Here is a 19,010-nt window from a genome sequence, read left to right on the forward strand (position 1 = left end):
CAAATTCGGGCACCACGCAGTGAGCCGCACACCCAACAGGTGGCACGCCGTGCACCAGCCATTTCACGCATCGCTCCCGCGCCTCTATCGATCCTCGCCGACGGTGGCGCCTCTCGGCGGTCGACCGAGGTTCTCCGGGGAGGAGGCGAACGTTAGTGGGCGCAGCTTGATTGGAAGCGCGCCGATCCCGACGCCCTGCGCTCCCCTCCCGACCCGGCGCCCGCACACCGCAACACCCGACAGAGGTGCCGCTCCAGCCTGTGGGACAGACAGACAACGCGTCGCCGCCGCTCCTCCTCCTCGTTCGCCCAGAGTACGTGTGCCACGGTAAGAGGGTAAAGAACGGGCAGTCCGAAGGGGAAAGAAGTTTAGGGTTGCCCTCTCGGGGAGGAAGGCTTCGGTTGATGCCACCGGAGACCACGCCGGGTGCCCTCCGCACCCACCCACAACACCCTTAAACCATCCTCACCCCCTCTCATCCGCACCGCCTCCGCCTTAACCCACGCCTCCCGCAGCCGTGATCCACCGCCGTTTCCGCATTTTTTTTATTCCGCCACGCGTGTTTCCCCCATTGATATTCCACCCTTGGTGTGAGAGACCAAACGGGAGGGAATCCCTATCTTTCGGGCCTTCCCCCGCCCCCAAGCTTCGATCGGAGAAGGGAAACTCGAGTTCGCTCGTGAGTGTGATTTCAGGTGAGTTAATGATTCCACACGCGATGAATGAATTATCGATTCACGCTCGCCCCACGGGGGAAAGCACGACGGGGTTGAATGCTCTCGGTGTTCACAGCCGCCGCACCCGCCTGCGGTCTCCCATGCCGCACCCGAGCGCAGGGTATCCTCCGACCATGTTGGCGGAAGGAGAGAAGGGAGCACGTGTTTCGCATTTTCGTCGATGTGACGCAAGATGTCGCAGGGTGTCTCGCGATTCGGGCCTCGCTGACGACGGGGGCAGCGTTCGGATGCATTCCTTGAGGCCGAACGCTGTGAACTGATCCGAGGAATCACAGCTGCGAGTGCTCTCAGGAAGTCTTTGGTGCGGTATGAAGGGAGTCTGAACGGGATTTGAAATGCCCGCCATGCCCCGCTCTCGACAAGTTTCGTTGACGGCTTTCGTGGGTATGTGGCTAACATGATTTCATTGGTCCATGTTTCCATGTTCAGGGCACTCGCCACGTCTTGCGCCGGTGATTCGCTGAGAATAATGTTAGGGTAGGTAAAAGGATCTGCCCACTTGTTATTTCTCGCGAACAGTTTTAAAAATGGAAAATTCGATTAACTGCACGATAGGAATTCAATTTGCCGATTTTTTTAGTGCATACAGGCTATAGGTTTCTTTCAAGATTTTGGTTTATCAAATGTCTCCGATGTTATTTTTAACTAAATGTGAACCATATTAATCGGAAGTAGTGTAGGTATAGCTCAAGTTCATAGGTCCACCCGCAGCCTTCATCTTCCCGCCCCTAATTTTGATCCTTGCGGTAACTCTCCTGAATACCCAGTCAACTATTGTTCTAAAAACTACAAATAGAGAATCATTTTTTTGCAAAAATACTAGGGGAGCTCGGCAGGTCCCCAAGGAGTCTTAAATGTCACTCCATTCCATTTTTCATGATGCCATCATATATTAACTCCATTTAAAATTCCAGTATCGAAGTGCAATAAGTGCATGAGTCATTGACGCCTTCGAATTCTCGTCAGGAGTGCTATTTTATGCCCTTAACAAGCCCATTTAATTTTAATTTACAAATCCTTTTTGCCATTTTACCATACGTCGATGTGTGCTTAATTCGTCATGAATTTTTTCTTGTTTATTTGCCTGATCATTCGCAATATCATTATCTTCTCTTTCTTCTGGTGCACCATTCCGCATGTATTTTTCATTGATTGATTTCATGCTTACCGGCATGTAACTAGTTGCATGAATCATCGTCAGGCTAGCGAGTCATTTTGTCTCTTTATGTGCTGTACGATGTCTATAAGAGCATTATACACACCATAAACATCAAGCTTCAGGTGTGTCACCTCCCGAAATTGCGGCAAGCGAACGTGTTGCCCGGTGCCCATGTAAAGGTCATCGAACCCTTGCAAGGGGGGAATGCCACCCCTTTTGCTGCAGTTCCTCCTCCCACCACTCGCTCCCTTTTGGCTCGCCATTTTTCCCTCCCCCTCCCGGCCGCCACAGCGACACCCTTCCGCACCTCACCGTGTGGTGTAAAGGCCTCCCATCCAACTTAATCAATGCACACAGCAGTGCCATTTTCCCTTTCGTGGAGCGGTATCTCATTCATTCCCCTCACCTCTGATATTTACAGGGTTTCCTTTACTCATATATATGTAGTAGCGTAACAGAGTGGCTTGAAATGGGAGAAATCTCCGATATTGATATCACTGAAGGGAAAGCATGCCTTTCCACGATCAAGGCCGGGGGTTGCGTGCTCTTCGATAATCAGGCATATTGGAGCTCTTCTGTGAGCGTATAATTGAAAGATAAATCCTATGATTTCAAAAATAGAATTCAACCCATTAGAAGTAAAAGATAAATATTCTCCGAGAGATATTTGAGGCCGATACTTAGTGGAATTTGTTGTATCGAACAAGGAAGAATCATATAGCTTTGCATTTCCGCAGAAAATAATTTTTACTGTCTACTTATTTAATTACTAGTTTTGCTACACTATGGCATCATCTAGACTATATACAGTATTCCGTGGAAAAGCTAAGTTATTTCATTCTTCCTTGTGCAACAAGCAATCTCCAAATGATATTATTTCAACCGCACAGGCATAAAATTCGTACGGAATCAACACTTTTGCCTCGATCGTAGATCAATTGCTCGTAAAATTGTTACATCAAGACGTTTCCGAACTGTCGACGTCTAACCAAAAGAGTATTGTTAGGTATATGTGCAATAAAGCGGCAACAATTTATAATACCTTACTGTCAGCTTTATGATCATATATTCTTGTGATTTCGATGATTCATATTTACATGTCTTTTGAATTTTCAATTCTTTCAATCAACCTCAGTAAAGAAGAAAGTTCCAAATTTCAGCTTGTTTTCCCTCTGTATCTCGTCACAGAACTTGAAAATGGTTGTTGGGATTGTTCAGACCGAAACATTTGTGTATTGTACAGCATCTTTTCCGCCATTATTTATTTGTCGAATTCAGCAATAAACGTTCCCCCGTTTTCTTTGCGACGTTATTCATAACAAACGCGTCGTAAATCGAACCGCAGATTACTCCAGGTCCTTGATCTTATGCTATAGATCGCCTCATTTCAGCGATGATGCATTGCATAACCACAAGGATACGACAGCCATATCGTATTTGTATAGTGCACATGCACCGGCCGTCTTCCCGAGTACTGGATTCGGTCATTCATGTGGTGGCATAGGTTAAATGAAGGGGCGTGGCAGCTTAGTAGGTAGAGCGCTCGGCTGCCCGTTGGAACGATCGGCCCGGGCTCTAATCCCGACGACCTTGGGCGCGCTAAGCTTTCCCCGCGTTTAAAGATTTTTCGGGAAGCAGTTCCTCCTGGAAAATCGCAAGCGGCACAAGGAATGGAACTAAACCCAATACTTATTGAATATATATATATATATATATATATATATATATATATATATATATATATATATATATATATCACGCGTCTTAGAGCTCGAAGTTCGAAGTGAGCTCTGTCATCCATTGAGTGAAGCTCTGGTTCGACAAATACGATTCGCTCACCTAAATAAATAACGTTCCTCTTGTGAAGCCGGAAAAATAAATATGTTTTTATATTTGAACCACCTTCGAGAACCACTTCAGACTCCTGCCACACGCCCTAGATACGGTTTTCCGGCTATCGGGATTCTCCAAGCCCACATCTCAAAACCTTTCGACGCAAGCCTATCATCTCGCCTCTACGACCATGATTCCGCGCCGTGCTAAACTACGCTACTGATCAAAGTCTTCCCCAATCTTTTCCTGACATCACTGTCATCAACTACTGGTAAATCAACTACTACTCCTTTGCCTAAAGCTTTTTTTTTCCTCTTAAGCCCGTGCTATTGCGACCATCTTTGTCCAGTAAGGTGTGGTTGTGGAAAGAATTGGAATTTCTTTCAAGTGTGCGAAATAAGTACCCAGTCAGCTTCGAAAATTTCCATCCGACTCTCAGTGTAGGACACTACTAAGGTGATGTGCGTTGAATTCGGCGCAGAGGTACATGTTGTGGGGAGAGGGTTTCAAGGGCGGCGCTCTCGCCGCGTGTGTCTGCGGGGGGTGCTTGGCGGGGGGTGAGCTGTCTGAAGAAGGGTGGGGCCGGGTCGAGGAGGGTTGGATTGAGGCGGTCGACTGAACAGCGGCGAGGAGGGTCAGGGCTGCGCCCAGGGGTGCGTCTGGGTAGCGTCTCTATGCCTGAAGCCCGCCGGTAATGGCGTGTGTCGCGGAGAGTCAAATCGAGAATCTTAAGAGTTGATCAGGACCCATAACTCGCTTCGGATTAGAATCGCTCTTTTTAGATTTGCTCGTGCCGTTGGGTTTTCTGATTGCCCGACAGGTTGTCAACGAGCGGGTTTTTATTGGTTTCGGGTGAGTGGGAACAGGGTTTTTCATTGTGTGTGGGCAGGTTAGTTTGTACAGCACCTGCACATATTGATTACCTCTATGATTTACGAGACAGAAAGTCCAACAATCGTTTTGCCCACGTAGTTAGCAGTCTTAGTGAAATTATACGTTTATGCTTGCTTCGATTTCATCGAAGGTTTTCTAGTAGATGTACATCAGTTACAGTTTAATTTTAGTCCAAATTCTGATGCAGGTCTGCGAAAAACCAAGAGGAATTCGAATCATAAAGGTAAAGCGGTGTTTTAATACCGTTCAAAATATATGTTGGCGCCTTAGTATAATTATAATTTATATCACTCTGTAGAATAGTGGTTACACGTTATATATATATATATATATATATATATATATATATATATATATATATATATATATATATATATATATATATATATAAATTAATCTTGTTATTTTATATTGTTACAAGCACTCGCATGAATAGGATACGTACCTGCGACGATGTACCATCTTATTTAATTATGAAACAAATTGGAAAGGTCACTTATGAGAATAAATGGGATACTATATTGATTAAATGGTTGTTATCTCGTGAAATATACGTGATTCAAAGCATTATTCAATATCTCCCGAGGAATAATTTATGTGCACCATATCTCAGTTGAGAGTGATCACAGATACTGGGCAATTACTACTCAAAACACCCCTTCCCTTATGAATAATCATTCTTTTATTCCTCATTTAGATTTTTCTTCCGTTTCTTGTATAGGGAAGGGCATGAGGTTTAAAAGAGAAAGGAATGGAAAGTCACCTGCAATCGAAGCTGGCGGTATGGTGGCTATGCTTTTATAGTTCGATTTTGAGATTCATAGTTGCTGCCATTTTTTGACAAGGAGTAAGACAAAACATTATGGTTATGGTTTTGCTCACTGTACGTTGCGGTCAAGCGTACCAAATCCCCAGATTCCACAGTTTTAACGAAACCATGACCACTTTGTTTTTTTAACGTATTATGGAACTGAGCATTGCGGGATACCTGAATGTCAAATGTGGTATTGTTGCCGCGTCGAAATAAAATTTTAGAGCTGACGGCAAGTGGCCAAGGTAGCCTGGTGGCTTATTTCAGCATTTTTTCCTCCCTATTATAAATTCCGCTCCTCTTGACGTTCGTTTCCCAAATGTTTTTTGAGAGGCAATTAGCGTGGGAACAAGGTGAGGGGGCAATGAAGGGATGTGGGAAGAGGGGAGCAGATCTAATAAGTAGACAAGTTTTACAACGGGGGCGGTTGCAAGGTGGGGAAATATTAGGAAATTTGTAGGAGAAATTTTGATATGGAATAGGTGTTTCCATTTCAGACCCCACTATCACCTTTCTTGACACAGACATCTCACTTCACAAAAACAAATTCACCACTTCAGTACACATCAAAGCCACTAACCATCAGCAATACCTACAGCACACAAGCTGCCATCCTCAACACACCAAACGATCGATTCCTAACTCTCTCTCCATCCGCGCACACCGAATTTACAACACCACAGCCATTCTCAACAAATACCTCGACAATCTACACCTTGCACTCCTCAAACGCGGTTACCCAGTAAATCTCCTACAAAATAAAATCCACCGCTCCACCCAACCACACACACCACATAAAAATAAGCCCACATCTGACGCAGGACTCAACCTTTGCACCAACTATTTTCCCGGATCACTCTGACAGAAAACCTTCCTTAAAGAACTGCTTCCTATTTTACACGACAATGATGCGACCTCATCCTTACTACCCCAATGCCCATCTCTCGCATACAGACGACCCGTCAATCTCAAAAACCTTCTGAGATCCACCAACCCTTTGGCGCCCCCCCGCGACAAATTTCCTAATATTTTCCCTACTTGCAACCGCCCCGATGTAAAACTTGTCTACTTATTAGATCTGCTCTCCTCTCCCCACATCCCCTCATTGCCCCCTCACCTTGTTTCCACGCTAATTGCCTCTCAAAAAACATTATTTATCTTTTGTCATGCAAACAATGCACTTCATTTTACATAGGCGAATGAATTACCCCCTTGTCCATTCGAATGAACAATCACCGGTACTCATGAAATTCCCCCTCTCTCTCTTCTCTTCCTATCCCTTCACACGCAAATTCCAGAGACCTTTCATTCGACCAGTGTTTTGCTCTTAGCATCCTAGCATCCTTACCCGATTCAGCCACCAATATAGAGGTGAGAACTCGAGAATCCGCGTATATATTAGCTTTCCGATCTTTCAAAATTCCCACCCTTAACCACCATCTTTAATTTCCCTCTCAGCATTCCCTACATCTCCCCTCCCCCGCCCAGACCCCTACCCACTCTCCAGAAAATTTTCAGTCTTACTTGAATAAGGCCTCTGAGAAGGCCGAAAGCTTAAACAATCTACAATGTGAGTTTCCTTTTAAGTGTTACTATTTTATTTGTGTTCTATTGTGCCGTCCAAATATTATATATATATATATATATATATATATATAAATTATACATGATGTAGAAGCACTTACAAGATCAATATAACATTTGGACGGCGCAATGGAACACAAAAATATACATAGAAAACACATAAAAGAGCCCTCCAATTTAAGATAATTTAGTATTTGAATAGGATATTATTTTCCGAATAGATATTTGTGTTTAATTGATTTTGTTCTTAGTATTAGCAGTTTTTTTCAGGGTAGCCATTGTTTGACTCCAGGGTACTCAGTCGTTGAAGTGGTTTTACTTAGCACCATCGGTATTCGAACCCGGGCCCGGGTGGCAAAAAGTTTCGAAGGCATCACATTTAAAACCCGGGCATCGTGTTTAGAGGGCACTTCAAGCGAATAAATGCTATCTGTCGGATGGGACGTTAAACTGTAGACTCCTTGATGCCTTAGTTAAGAGTAGCACCTGCCATCACCCGGTTTCTCTCCTCTATTTCAACCTCCCTATCCCAGAAAATCCTACCTCTAACGAATTACCCACCTATCCGTATTGGCGAAAAAAACCAGCTGTCGGTCGCCTTCCCTATGTACGACTATTATTACCACAGAGAATAGTCCCCCGGTGCGTGGAAATCTGCCTCGAAGGAATACAGAGCGTCTTAAATTTCCGCCTAACACGGAATTGAGCATCTGTAGACTCTTTAAGGTTTCATGCGTAAACTGTTGACAAGGGCGTTCCTCTTGCGATTTTATTTACGGCTAAGAGCAAATAATCCAAGTCTTACACTGCATCGGCTGGTCGGACGATAGTAGATTGACATATTATCGAACCGAGAGACACGAGGATTTTTCCTCCCGCAATTCACGTTCACAGCAAAATGATAGCAAAAACCTATCAAAACCAATAAAATTCTGCCATATTCGCACTTCTTGCGTTTTATTATCTTGGCTAATGTACTAGCACCCCTTGTCCTACCCTTGTTACGCTTCGCTGGGTGTCTTTTAGATGTAGGTGAAAGTAACCGAGACGGTAAAATTTCATAGCTTGTCGATAAATGGTAATTATTCGCCAACATGTCTCTAATTATAACAAAGTTGTAATTCTTGTGATTTTTCAAATTTTATAAGTCCTGCTGTTATCGTAAGTACCCGATTTTCTTGGTTTACTTCAGAAAATCACGAATTATATGTAGAAGCTATTTTTTTCCAAATGCACGATTACTAATAGACGATTGCTAGAAGTATCTCGTGATTTCCTTTGGTCGTCCCAAGAGTATTTGCTGATTCACACCGAAGCCATTAGTTTCTTGTCGTTTTGAATCTTTTGCATGCATTGCAAAATGTTTAAAGTCGCCATGTACAGGTGATCTTTAGTTATATTATATTTGAATATTTCAAGCTTTCGTGACTAGCCTGGTGACAGGGTAACAGAAAATTTCCTTTCGTTTCATGGTTATTTTCGTAACCGTATCCACATCGAATTGGATTATGTAGAGCTTTAAACTGTTGAGTATTTGCTTGTTAAAGATACTAAATAAAACTAGTTCCTCGCTCGGAAATCTTTCAATATTACAAAAAGGAAAGCAAAAGTATGCCCACTGTTACAATGATTTTCCAATCTTTAATAAGTAAAATATTATATTTGGTGAAGAAATTAGCAAAAATGTGGCAGTAAAAAGTAGATCGCCGTAGTAACTATTAAAATCCGAAGGATCATTTTTTTGAGGCTCCATGTGCCCTAAGTTCAATATCGATTGCGTGAATCATCTGATCAGTTTGGCATAAGATACTCCAGAATTTTTTTAACTCAACCAGTATTATTATTTTAGTAGTGTTATAGGCAATCTGCCAATTATTATCAGTTTTTGGATTATGGCTTAAAGCTCCACGAATGATGTTACTTAGCGTCGTAACCTTCTTAAATGCTTTGCATTTCTAAAGCACCATAGGACATTAAATACAATTTTCGTTACACTATTTTATCTTTCGGGTCCTCATACTTTTAACCTTTCAACTTAGGGTCGGTCCAACATTCTTCATCTATTCCTCTCACTATTTTTCCTTTCTAAAGTTCTTCCATCGACCTAGACCCATCACTTTCCCATTTCGCTATCAAACGGCTACCATTCACTTTACCTGTCTTTTTCAAATTCCCCGCCGTAACTTACTCTCTTCAACCACGTACATGTTGAAAACGCCTCAATATTTCTTCCACTCCACCCATCGTATTTCTCTCAATCCTTCTCCGTACTTCTCAAAAGAATTCAATCGATTACCCTCGTTCGCTTTCCTCAAAGATCAGGGTCGGTACAGTAAAGCTAACCATTTGTGGCGCTGTTTTTATTAGTATTACCTTCACGTCATATCTTAAGTTTCCCTGCCATTGTTTTCCACCATTTTGCGAAACCATCTCCAGATAAGTCAATTATTGTCTGGATGTTCCCACTACATTGACGGTTACTGTCTAATACATCTTCCAATATGCGCTTGTGAAAATGTTTTGTGGTGAATCTGCGGCGTGTGGATTACTTTGTCTTGAACTGAGAACACGAAGGCTGAGAACACTACAGCAGAGGTCTTGCAAATATTCGCAAGAAAGCATGGAACCTGTAGGTTGACAATACCAAGAGTCGTGTTGGGTCTTCATGAACTAAGTGACGGATAGTAACTAATTCTTCTATCTGGGGGTTGAACTGTCGGGCTGACATTGATAAATGTCTATTTAAGTATCTGCTGATAGCATCCAATCATACCATGGTCTCCCTCTCATCAGCCCTCGGTCCAGCCGCCTCTCTGTTATAACCATTTACTGCTTATGACTTTATAATATTATGGTTATCGAACACATCAAAACAACAAAAAATTATGATCTAGGCCAAATGCCCAATTGGATAAAAATGTTAAACCGCAAATAAGCAAAGAGCCATGTGCGATTATACATAGCGGTCCCGAAATATTTTAAGCTCTAGGGCGCGGCACACTCAAATTTACATGTGACATACGCTGCTTACCTTATTCCATAAGCGACCCCGCCCGAGTATTCCGAATTTATTGTCAGATTACCTTTCATTGAAGTAAAGGAGAAAATTTTAAGTTTATTCTGTCAAAAAATTCAAATTATTGGTTACCACAATTTACCCCAGAGCAAATTTGATATGCTAGCACATGCAGCTTGATTTTCACGCACCTGAAGTGTAGTCTACATCGAAACCATTGGATCTCGCGTTCAACTTTTCAGAATGCTATTTATTTTACATTTGAATTTGGCAACAATTCGAAATTCTCATTCCATGAATTAATTATAATTGTTCCAATAGCTACTCGAGAATAAAAATCTAAGTGCATCATTACGTTATTGTACCAAGTAGAAGAAGGCGGAGGCCCATCTGCATCCTGGCGATGTACAAGAAAATTAATCTGTTGAATTTGCTAACTTCTGATAAAAACGAACATGTTCTCTGTTACTTAAAACACGCATAGGACAATTTTGTTTCCTGAAATCTATGTTTCTGGTGAAATGAGCTTAAATCATACATATTTACATCAACGGACTGAATACGGAGAGTTACTGTGAATTTATATCCGATTTTTCGAGTCTCTCCACGGTTCAATTCCCTACGAGTCAAATTTTTCTAATGGGCTTGGTTTGCACGTAGTAAAGTCACAAACGAGTCCCTAATATTTCCCGTTCCTTTCGGGTGAGTTAACCTAGGAGGGATTGAAGTGGTTTTGGGACATATACTGGACAACCGGATATGGATGAGTACTATTCTCAGCAGCCAAAAGACCAAAAAATGTAAGTAACTCGTGTGATAAGCTCTATTAATAAGCTTAAGAAAATTACTGTTTAGGGAATGAAATCAACCATACTATTTCTGGGAACGCAGGTGTATTTAAAACATCGTATCTTCCTGGTTCCCTTATCAATCAAGATCAAATTTACGTTATACATATTTAAATAAGCATCTCCTCCGCATGCCTACCCGTAAATGTTTACATTTGTTGAATATCATGTTTCCGATAACTGATTGCTGATGTCTAGTTCATAATGGTCTCACTGGAGAACTTAACGGAAAAAAGCTGCAACTCTCAACTGATATCGGAACAAACATCACATCAGTTATTATATATTTCAAATATGGTGTTTGCCTTATTTGCCTTATTGCTAAGGCGAAGATACTTCTCTTAAGTGTTCACACGTTCACGTACACGCAATGATAACCAAAGCATACTCGTATTACCTGCTTCATATCTTTGTTATTCGACTTCATCCCATCACGTTACTACCATCTACATCTACAACATTTCCCGCAAGCCGCCGTGAGGATGTGCGGCGGAGGATGTTAAATGTGGGATGTGACCACCCGTCAAATATAAAACCACTTGTACAATTAAAAATAGTTAGCAAATTCACAACCACATATGCGTATATATTCTTGTGAAATTCATTTTAACTTACACGCATGCAAATACGTACATGTTGTTCACTAGCAACTAGCATACACATGCACATGCACTTCCGAATACACCATATACCCACGCAACGTTTAGTCTTGTCCTCGCTTGTAACTCGAATGAATTTACTATTACTATTATGACTTTGATGACATACTAATATGAGTCCTGATTTTCCGGGGAGAGAACGAATATTTGTATCAACGAGTATCTGCACTTGAGCCTACCTCTTGTATCTTATCTTTGTGGTATAACCTACTGAAATAATGTGGGGTCATTATAATTTCCCTTTGTGTCATAGGTAAATTCGTGTGTTCTAAACCTTGCTGAAAGTCTTAGCCTCGCTTGTTCTCTTCGGATTTCAAGCGGTTCCCAGCCTAATTTATCAAAATGACATGATACACTCGTTTTCGTATCCTAACTCTTTTTTGACGAATCAGGCGGATATCCTCTGGACTTAATCTAATTCTTTTAGCAACGTTTTCTCCCAAGGATGACAAATCCTTGTATTCCAAACGTGACCTAAATAAAGCGCAATAACTCCTCTCTTGAACTTAAACTTACCGTCCAAACATAACGGATCTTAATACCAATTATTACTATTCATCTATTCGAACCGCTGCATACAAAGAACTGTTATTGCAATTAATGTTTGGAATACCCGCCTCAGCAACGTCAGAAAAAAAATCAATAGTAAATTAACTTCAATTTATATTTTCCAAAATCTTTGCCATCTTCCAATTGAGTATTTTTCACATTGTCTTCTATACATGTTACGGGAGCTCTACGTGTGCTTTGTATATGTGTGGTGCTGATTTGTTAAGCTCAAACTACTTGTATCATTGTATGATTATCATATACTTCATAGAGAAAATTTGCAAGGTATACTTAGCTCACCAAAATTGCAAAATAAATTATTTATATGAACTGTTTTAGGCATATATTTTTGGTAAAATGTGTTTCGCTGCGACGAAACTTATAGTCAATTCTGTAAATCTAATTTTGTTCGGAAGTGGCTCGCCACAGAGCAGTAATAAACTTATTATAAACACCTCCTCCAGGCAGTACCTCCTTAAGGTGTGGCATATTCAGGGTGTCTTCTTCTTCGTTATTTCTTTCAACACACCTTTTACCCCCAAAACTCTTCCCGTCATCTCCGCATTTGCAAACCTATTTTTCCACCTGCTCCTCTCAATCTAATGCCAAAGCCGCACCTCAAACTTTTCGGTGACCTTTTCTTTATTCCATGCTATGGCCCATGTTTTACATACATACTACTCAATGCCCCATAAGTAACCCTAGGTAAACCTGTTCCATACCTATTTGCTGAAACTCTTACGTGTCAAATGTACCCTTGCCTTTCCGAGCGCTGACATTCCATGGTCAATCCCCCTCCTAATTTATTCTGCACAACTCCCGTTCCATTTTCAGGTAAGAATTTACCGCCTCAAAGGTTTTCTAATTTTTTATGTATTTCACTCGTTATTAATTCCTTTATTTTCTTCATGCCTTCGATGTGATGATGTTTATCATCGTCTTGCACCATACCCCTTTCCTCGTTATATTTTCTCTCATTTCCAGCGACTCCTCTTTGATCTCTGTTTCTCGCTTGTCCTCAGTCTCCATCCTCCCACCGAAGACCCACCGAACCCAATCAAAGTCTCCTTTTATCAATTTTTCCTCATGTATACACGGAGTACAACTGTGGGCATGTATTACGACACCCATCCCTACATGTTTCTCATTTGTCACTTCCTTCTCCATCCCCACCACTACTCTCTATTCCATTTGTTCTCTATGCTCTCTTTGCAGTAACCTCCGGTTGGTATTAGGGGGCCTCAGTAGGATGTCTCATTTCAGCCAGTATATTGTACTAAGATTTTCAAAAGCCTGTAGGCGGTGAGTGGTGTGCCGAGGATTGAGGAAAGGCAGATACGGCCGTTTCTTTTGCAGTTAGCGGTTGGCAAGCACTCCGACTAATCGGAGCGACGTAAAACCGTCGCGACCCACGTGCCTACCATCTTGTTTCCCCGTTCACTTCCTATTGTCTTTCCTACAGCATTCTCCTACATACTATTTCATCGCTAGTTCCCCTTCTAATTACAAGCTACCATCCCCCCTAGTTTTCCTCTCTCTAAGTAGCAGCAATGATTACGGGAGGAGACTGACATCGAAAGGTAATTTGCTTCATTAGAGATCAGGTGGACAATTTAGTAGGGGTAGGATATTCAAGGAATTGGTGAGAAATTTGGAGAGATACCCAACGTCGTCATTAGCACATTTTCGAGGAAAGGCGCCAAGGGGTAACAGAATTTAACGTCCCATTCAACGGACGGTCTAAACCACTTGAAGTGATCTCCACATGATACCCCAAGCTAGGCTCGGTATATCCATAAGAAAATCCTGCTACGGCCGAGAATCGAACCCGGTCTTTCGGAATCCAGTAAATTAGCTACCACGCTAACCCGATGTTCTTTTCTCTCTTATTCTCGGTTATTATTTTCAGTGTTATTCCGTCTATCACCTTTATTGAGTGTACGATTAACTAATTGCCCGAAGGATTTTAAGCGCTAATTTTAGGTAGAAATGTGTCGAATTAAAAGGTCTGAATTGTCAACCGACGTCTTCGACGGTCCTCTCTATTGAACCGGACACAAAGGGTGAGCGCACTTTGACGACAAGGGACACCTCTCCGCTAAAAAATAATGGAGCACAAAGTTCAATTCCTCACATCTCCCCCCACAACGGACGACCGGATCTCCCCGAGACACCCGCTGGCGTTGGAGGGTGGGTGACTACGGGCGAGAATGGGAGATTTCGACGCGCCCTAGATAATTTTGGTGCAAAACCGGAGAGGCGAATGTCACCCACCACCATCACCGACGGAAATTTCAAAATCATGTTATGTGTGAAAATAATCTCACTATTTTATGCTGACCGCTACGCACACTTTCAGTCATTTTCTCATGACCACCCGGTTTCGATTTTGTTCTTTCATTATGTTTCTGATTAATTCTATGTGTAAAATACAAAGCTCCGGTCTAATAAATGGCCATTTCATTTTGCATGTCGAACTATTGCATTGGAATTAGCGACGTTTTTATTATGGTTTAACTTCAAAATTAAAATAATTGGAAGGATTTTCAATCAAGTACTTCTATCGGAAATTACGTGCGTGGAATCGTTCGTCCCTCATATTTTTCCTTAATCTAAGTACACTTTTAGTACAGAAAAAAGTACACTTTTTGAAATTGATAATTATAGAACGCAGCCATTTATGAGGAGTATACCCTGTTTTTCCCTTCTGATGGCCAGAGTGCAGCAGGTATTCCAAATCAGTTTCGGGTTGTTAAGTGATATTTATTGTAAATTTTAATAATGCCATAAATACTCTCCAAGAGTGCGGCACCCCTGGTCCTGCTTTAAAGACACACGCGTTTTGTCTTTTGGACTTGGATACGCTCCTGCCCGGCACTAGCTTTAATGCGGCCAACAACTGCCAAATAGTCTTCCATACAGTTCGCCTTCATACAGTCTTCATACTTCATACAGATCGCCTTCAACGCTCATTCCATCAGCATTCTCAAACACATTATTCCATCCCTCGTTCGTCTTCTAATTATTAACTCGCCCCTCCCCTCTCCCCCACACGTTTTTCTTTCTCTAGGTAGTTGCAGTCAACCACGACCACCGAGTTTGATTGCCTAAATATTTTAAAATACTACTTGTAATACCTGTTCAAATTTATTGTCATAAAAAATATTTTAATCAATATTATAATTGAAGTTTCTCATAAAAATTTGCATTTTATTTGTTGATGGACGAAGTGTAGTCCATCGCCACCCTAGAGCGAGATGAGAACCAACCTCGCCCATCAGCACGCCAATCTTCGAAGTGATTGCCGGCTGGGTGTGTGTGTGTGTATGTATTTCCTATCCTATACTGTATACTGAGTATACTGTATTTCCTTCCGCTCCCCCCTCATCAGTCGCCAAACTTTACCTTCGGGCCTGGTATCGATCATAGCCCGGTTCGGTCGTGGGGCCGTGTGGATTTTCAATCCAAAATGATTCGTTGAAACTCTACCCGGGTGGTGGGAGCTTATCCGGTTTTGCGAGTCGAGACGAGACGTCTCTATATATAAAAACGGCTGAAAAGTATTTTCGCGGAAACTATGACATCATTCGGGAAATAACTACTTTGTCCGTATTTGTGTTTCCTTGGGATTTTTCGACGCTATATTTATGTGTTCCCTATCGTAAGAATTTATTGATGATAACCTAGTCCGAGGTCTGTCTAAAAAGTAACCGACCTTGAATTTTCCAGCGCACTGTAGTGATGCTAGGGTGGCGCCACTGTGCACTGTTAAAGGTGACAGTTTAATGTGCACGCTTAATTTTTTTTCTCCACCTTTGAGTGAGCCAGTCACTGCCTGCTGGCCGCCGAGTGAGGTGCTGTATCATACGTGCCCATTGCTTTTCGATTTCTCTAGAGATGATTGAACGAGTTGATTTTGTTGGGTCGTACGCGTACGCCTATGACTCATTTTCGGCGCAAGATATACTGGACACTACCAGCACTGATCCAGAGTGTCTGAACATCATGACAACTGGACGGCCAAACAAAATTAACTCGGTAGCCAGTTGGAGGGTAGCAGAGTTCCCAAATACCATGAGTGACGCAAATAAAAAATACCTAGTATACGTTTGCTCTTTCAGGCGTTTCAGTGCAATCATTCAACATCTCCTAGCATAAGATATGTAGTAGGTACGGTGGCGGCGTTGGTGTGTAACATGTAAAATACCATTTGCAAAATGATAAAGCGAAATCATATTAAGGGTTATCAATTAAATAATAGTAATTAACTTAAAATAAATAAAGAGTTATGTCGGTGAATTTAAGAACTTCAGGAAAGTTTAGTAACGAAAAATAGGTCTATGATAAGTGATTTTTTTCCCGAAGGGAAGGATAATTTTTTTATCAGACCCTAGTGTTATAGACTTCAGCTTTAGAGAAAAAAATAGAATCGGTGAAAAAGAGCTGCGTAGAGTACAATAGAAATGATCTAGCGCAAGCACAAATAACATCGAAACGAAATGAGCCATCGAGAAACAAGGAAGTATTTTATGGGCGGAAAAATACCGCGATATGAATAAATATTGGTAGTTCATTGAGATATCACCATTGCGACCACACCAAGGCCGCCGCATCGTGATATGAGTCTCGGGGGAAGAGAGTTGGGAGGGGGGATGCGGCAGGTGAGCGAGCGGGCTCCTGAAGACGCACCACCCGACCCTCCCCTCTCAACCGGTGGAAAACGCCGCTCTCCCTTCTCCCCTTGGGGAGGAGGGAGAACTGTGGGGTGCAGGGGAAGAAAGAAAAAAATTGCCTTTGAGTTACCGGGGCGCTAAATTTGGGTCACTCGAGTGCTCGCGACTGCATTCTGCGTCCCAATTGGCACCGTTCCCCGCCTGGAGTAGGTAAGGGGGCCCCAACCCCCGTATCCCCAAGGTGTTGTGCACATCCCCCCCACCCCCCGCCACGCGATAGACGGAGAGTGAAGTTTTTGAGCTCTCCGCCACAAAAAAGTCCACTTTTTTCCCTAGGGATACCCGGAATGTATCGATATAAATCAGAATTGATATTTTTGATTCGATAATTGACATGCCTAATGTTTTCATGGTTAACAATGATATATAATATAGTTTAATTCTGTTTGTTTTGATTCTTTGATTTAGGACACGGGTCTTTGAAAATGTTTAGATGAACACTAGATTTCATGATGGATAACACCTTGTGAGGCTTAACACTACCAGTTAGAACTAGATATGCCTGCGGTATACGAAGGAGAAGTAGATAAATGATTAAAACGGTAAAAAAAATCTTGTATTTTATTCTTACATCGGAATATTTAGGCTACACGACTTGTTTCACCAGGCTGTAGTACTTTGCTGATCCTAAGTATGCATATACATATCATTATAATTTTTATCAATAATGAAACGAGGTTATGTATTTCAGCAGAACCATGACTTTAAAAATACGCACTGTTGTAATTTCTAAAGCTTATCTTAAATGTACATAAATGCTACGCTTCATAGAAAATCAATTAATCCGTGTTTCTTATAGATTGCCGATTTGATGCAGTATTGTATCTTTAATATTGACTTAATACATGTAAATACGAGTATCATATCGACGCACGGTGCATCGATGCGGCCGCATCAATAATTTGGATAGTGACGTAAAACCCCCCGCCACACATCCTTCCGGTGGCCTGCGGGGTATTATGTAGATGTTGATAATTTTGTCTCGGTTGCCCTTCCCTACCCTCTCATCCTATTCCCCCACCCCAGGGTACGTCGAGAAAAATACTGCTGACACCGATGGGAAGATAAGGCAGGTGCGCGCCACTCGATGCACTGTCTTTCATTAGTAATGCTCCCAACCGTCTCCCGTCCGCTCCCACTCCCCCAGACAGCCCCCAGGGATCACCCACCCCACGTCTGACCTGCGATACATCAGCAACATCTCTTGTGTTCTTTGCACTTAGCCAGTGAAGGTTTGACTTCCAATGCTATGCATCGACTACGTTTATTTTCCATGCGCCATCGTGCATTTCAACTTAACTCCGAATCGAGATACAGGGTGCGTTTCGGGAGTAATCAATTATTTGTTTTTAAATAATTTATTGGACATATTTGCACAAACACTTAAAATTCTTCAAAGAACTGTCCTTGGCCCTCTACTCATTTTTTCCAGCGAATCTGCCATGGCCGGTACGCGCCCTGGAAGTCGTCTTCGGAGACCTCTCGCCAGGTCTTCGTCACGGCTGATTGGTTCTACTCTATATACTAGAAACGGGTTCCTTTCAGGGCTGCATTAATTCGAGAGAATAAAAAGATGTCTGCTGGGGAGACGTCAGGACTATTGGGGGTGGGGTACCGTTGGCACCTGGTGTTTGGTCAGGAACTCGCATACTCGTAGCGCGTTGTGGCAAGGCGAGTTGCCGTGATGGAGTTTGCCTGGTAGCGGAGATGTCTTTTCCCGTACGGAACTTCGTTCATTAATTCTCAGAAAATATGCATGGGGGAAGGGAGTACATGGGTATAATCGGCGCAGTGAATGTTAAAGAAATCTTATGATTCTGGAATGAACTCAACACACTCAAGGAGTCATTTCTTTTAGATGACATATCACTTCACTTGAGCCATTACTGAAAAATATAGACCACCATTACTTTTAACTATAGGATTTGCACTCCTGTATTCCTAATACTTATCGGAGGACACGTTCAATTAACACATTTAGTTAAGAGAATTTCATCATCTAATAATGCAATTAATCTAGCATATTACGATATCGCGTACTTTTATTCCCTCTGCTAACCCTCAGTATGAGCATTATTTTCTATATACGTGTATATGGCCCATTCATTAAATACCTCTGTTTTCAATTACAGCACTGAATAATCAGATACTAACTGCGGAACTATGACTTTCTAGCTATAGGTATAT

The 19,010-nt window shown here is 42.1% G+C and overlaps 1 protein-coding gene across 5 annotated transcripts in view; it reads left to right on the forward strand.

Annotated features, from left to right (window-relative positions):
• The first annotated feature begins 221 nt into the window (after positions 1-221).
• CRMP (Collapsin Response Mediator Protein) overlaps positions 222-19,010 on the forward strand; it is a 265,863-nt gene continuing 247,074 nt past the window's right edge. For 2 of the 5 annotated variants that reach the window (XM_071595913.1, XM_071595916.1), the window contains exon 1: positions 233-327. The gene's annotated coding sequence lies outside the window, so the exon portion shown is untranslated. Of the gene's footprint in view, positions 328-19,010 lie in introns of all 5 variants that reach the window. The other 3 variants (XM_071595919.1, XM_071595914.1, XM_071595915.1) reach the window with 3 other exon arrangements.

Source organism: Hetaerina americana, unplaced genomic scaffold, assembly GCF_022747635.1.
Source record: "Hetaerina americana unplaced genomic scaffold, ioHetAmer1.1.p SCAF_70, whole genome shotgun sequence".
In the NCBI taxonomy this organism is placed as follows: Eukaryota; Metazoa; Arthropoda; class Insecta; order Odonata; family Calopterygidae; genus Hetaerina; species Hetaerina americana.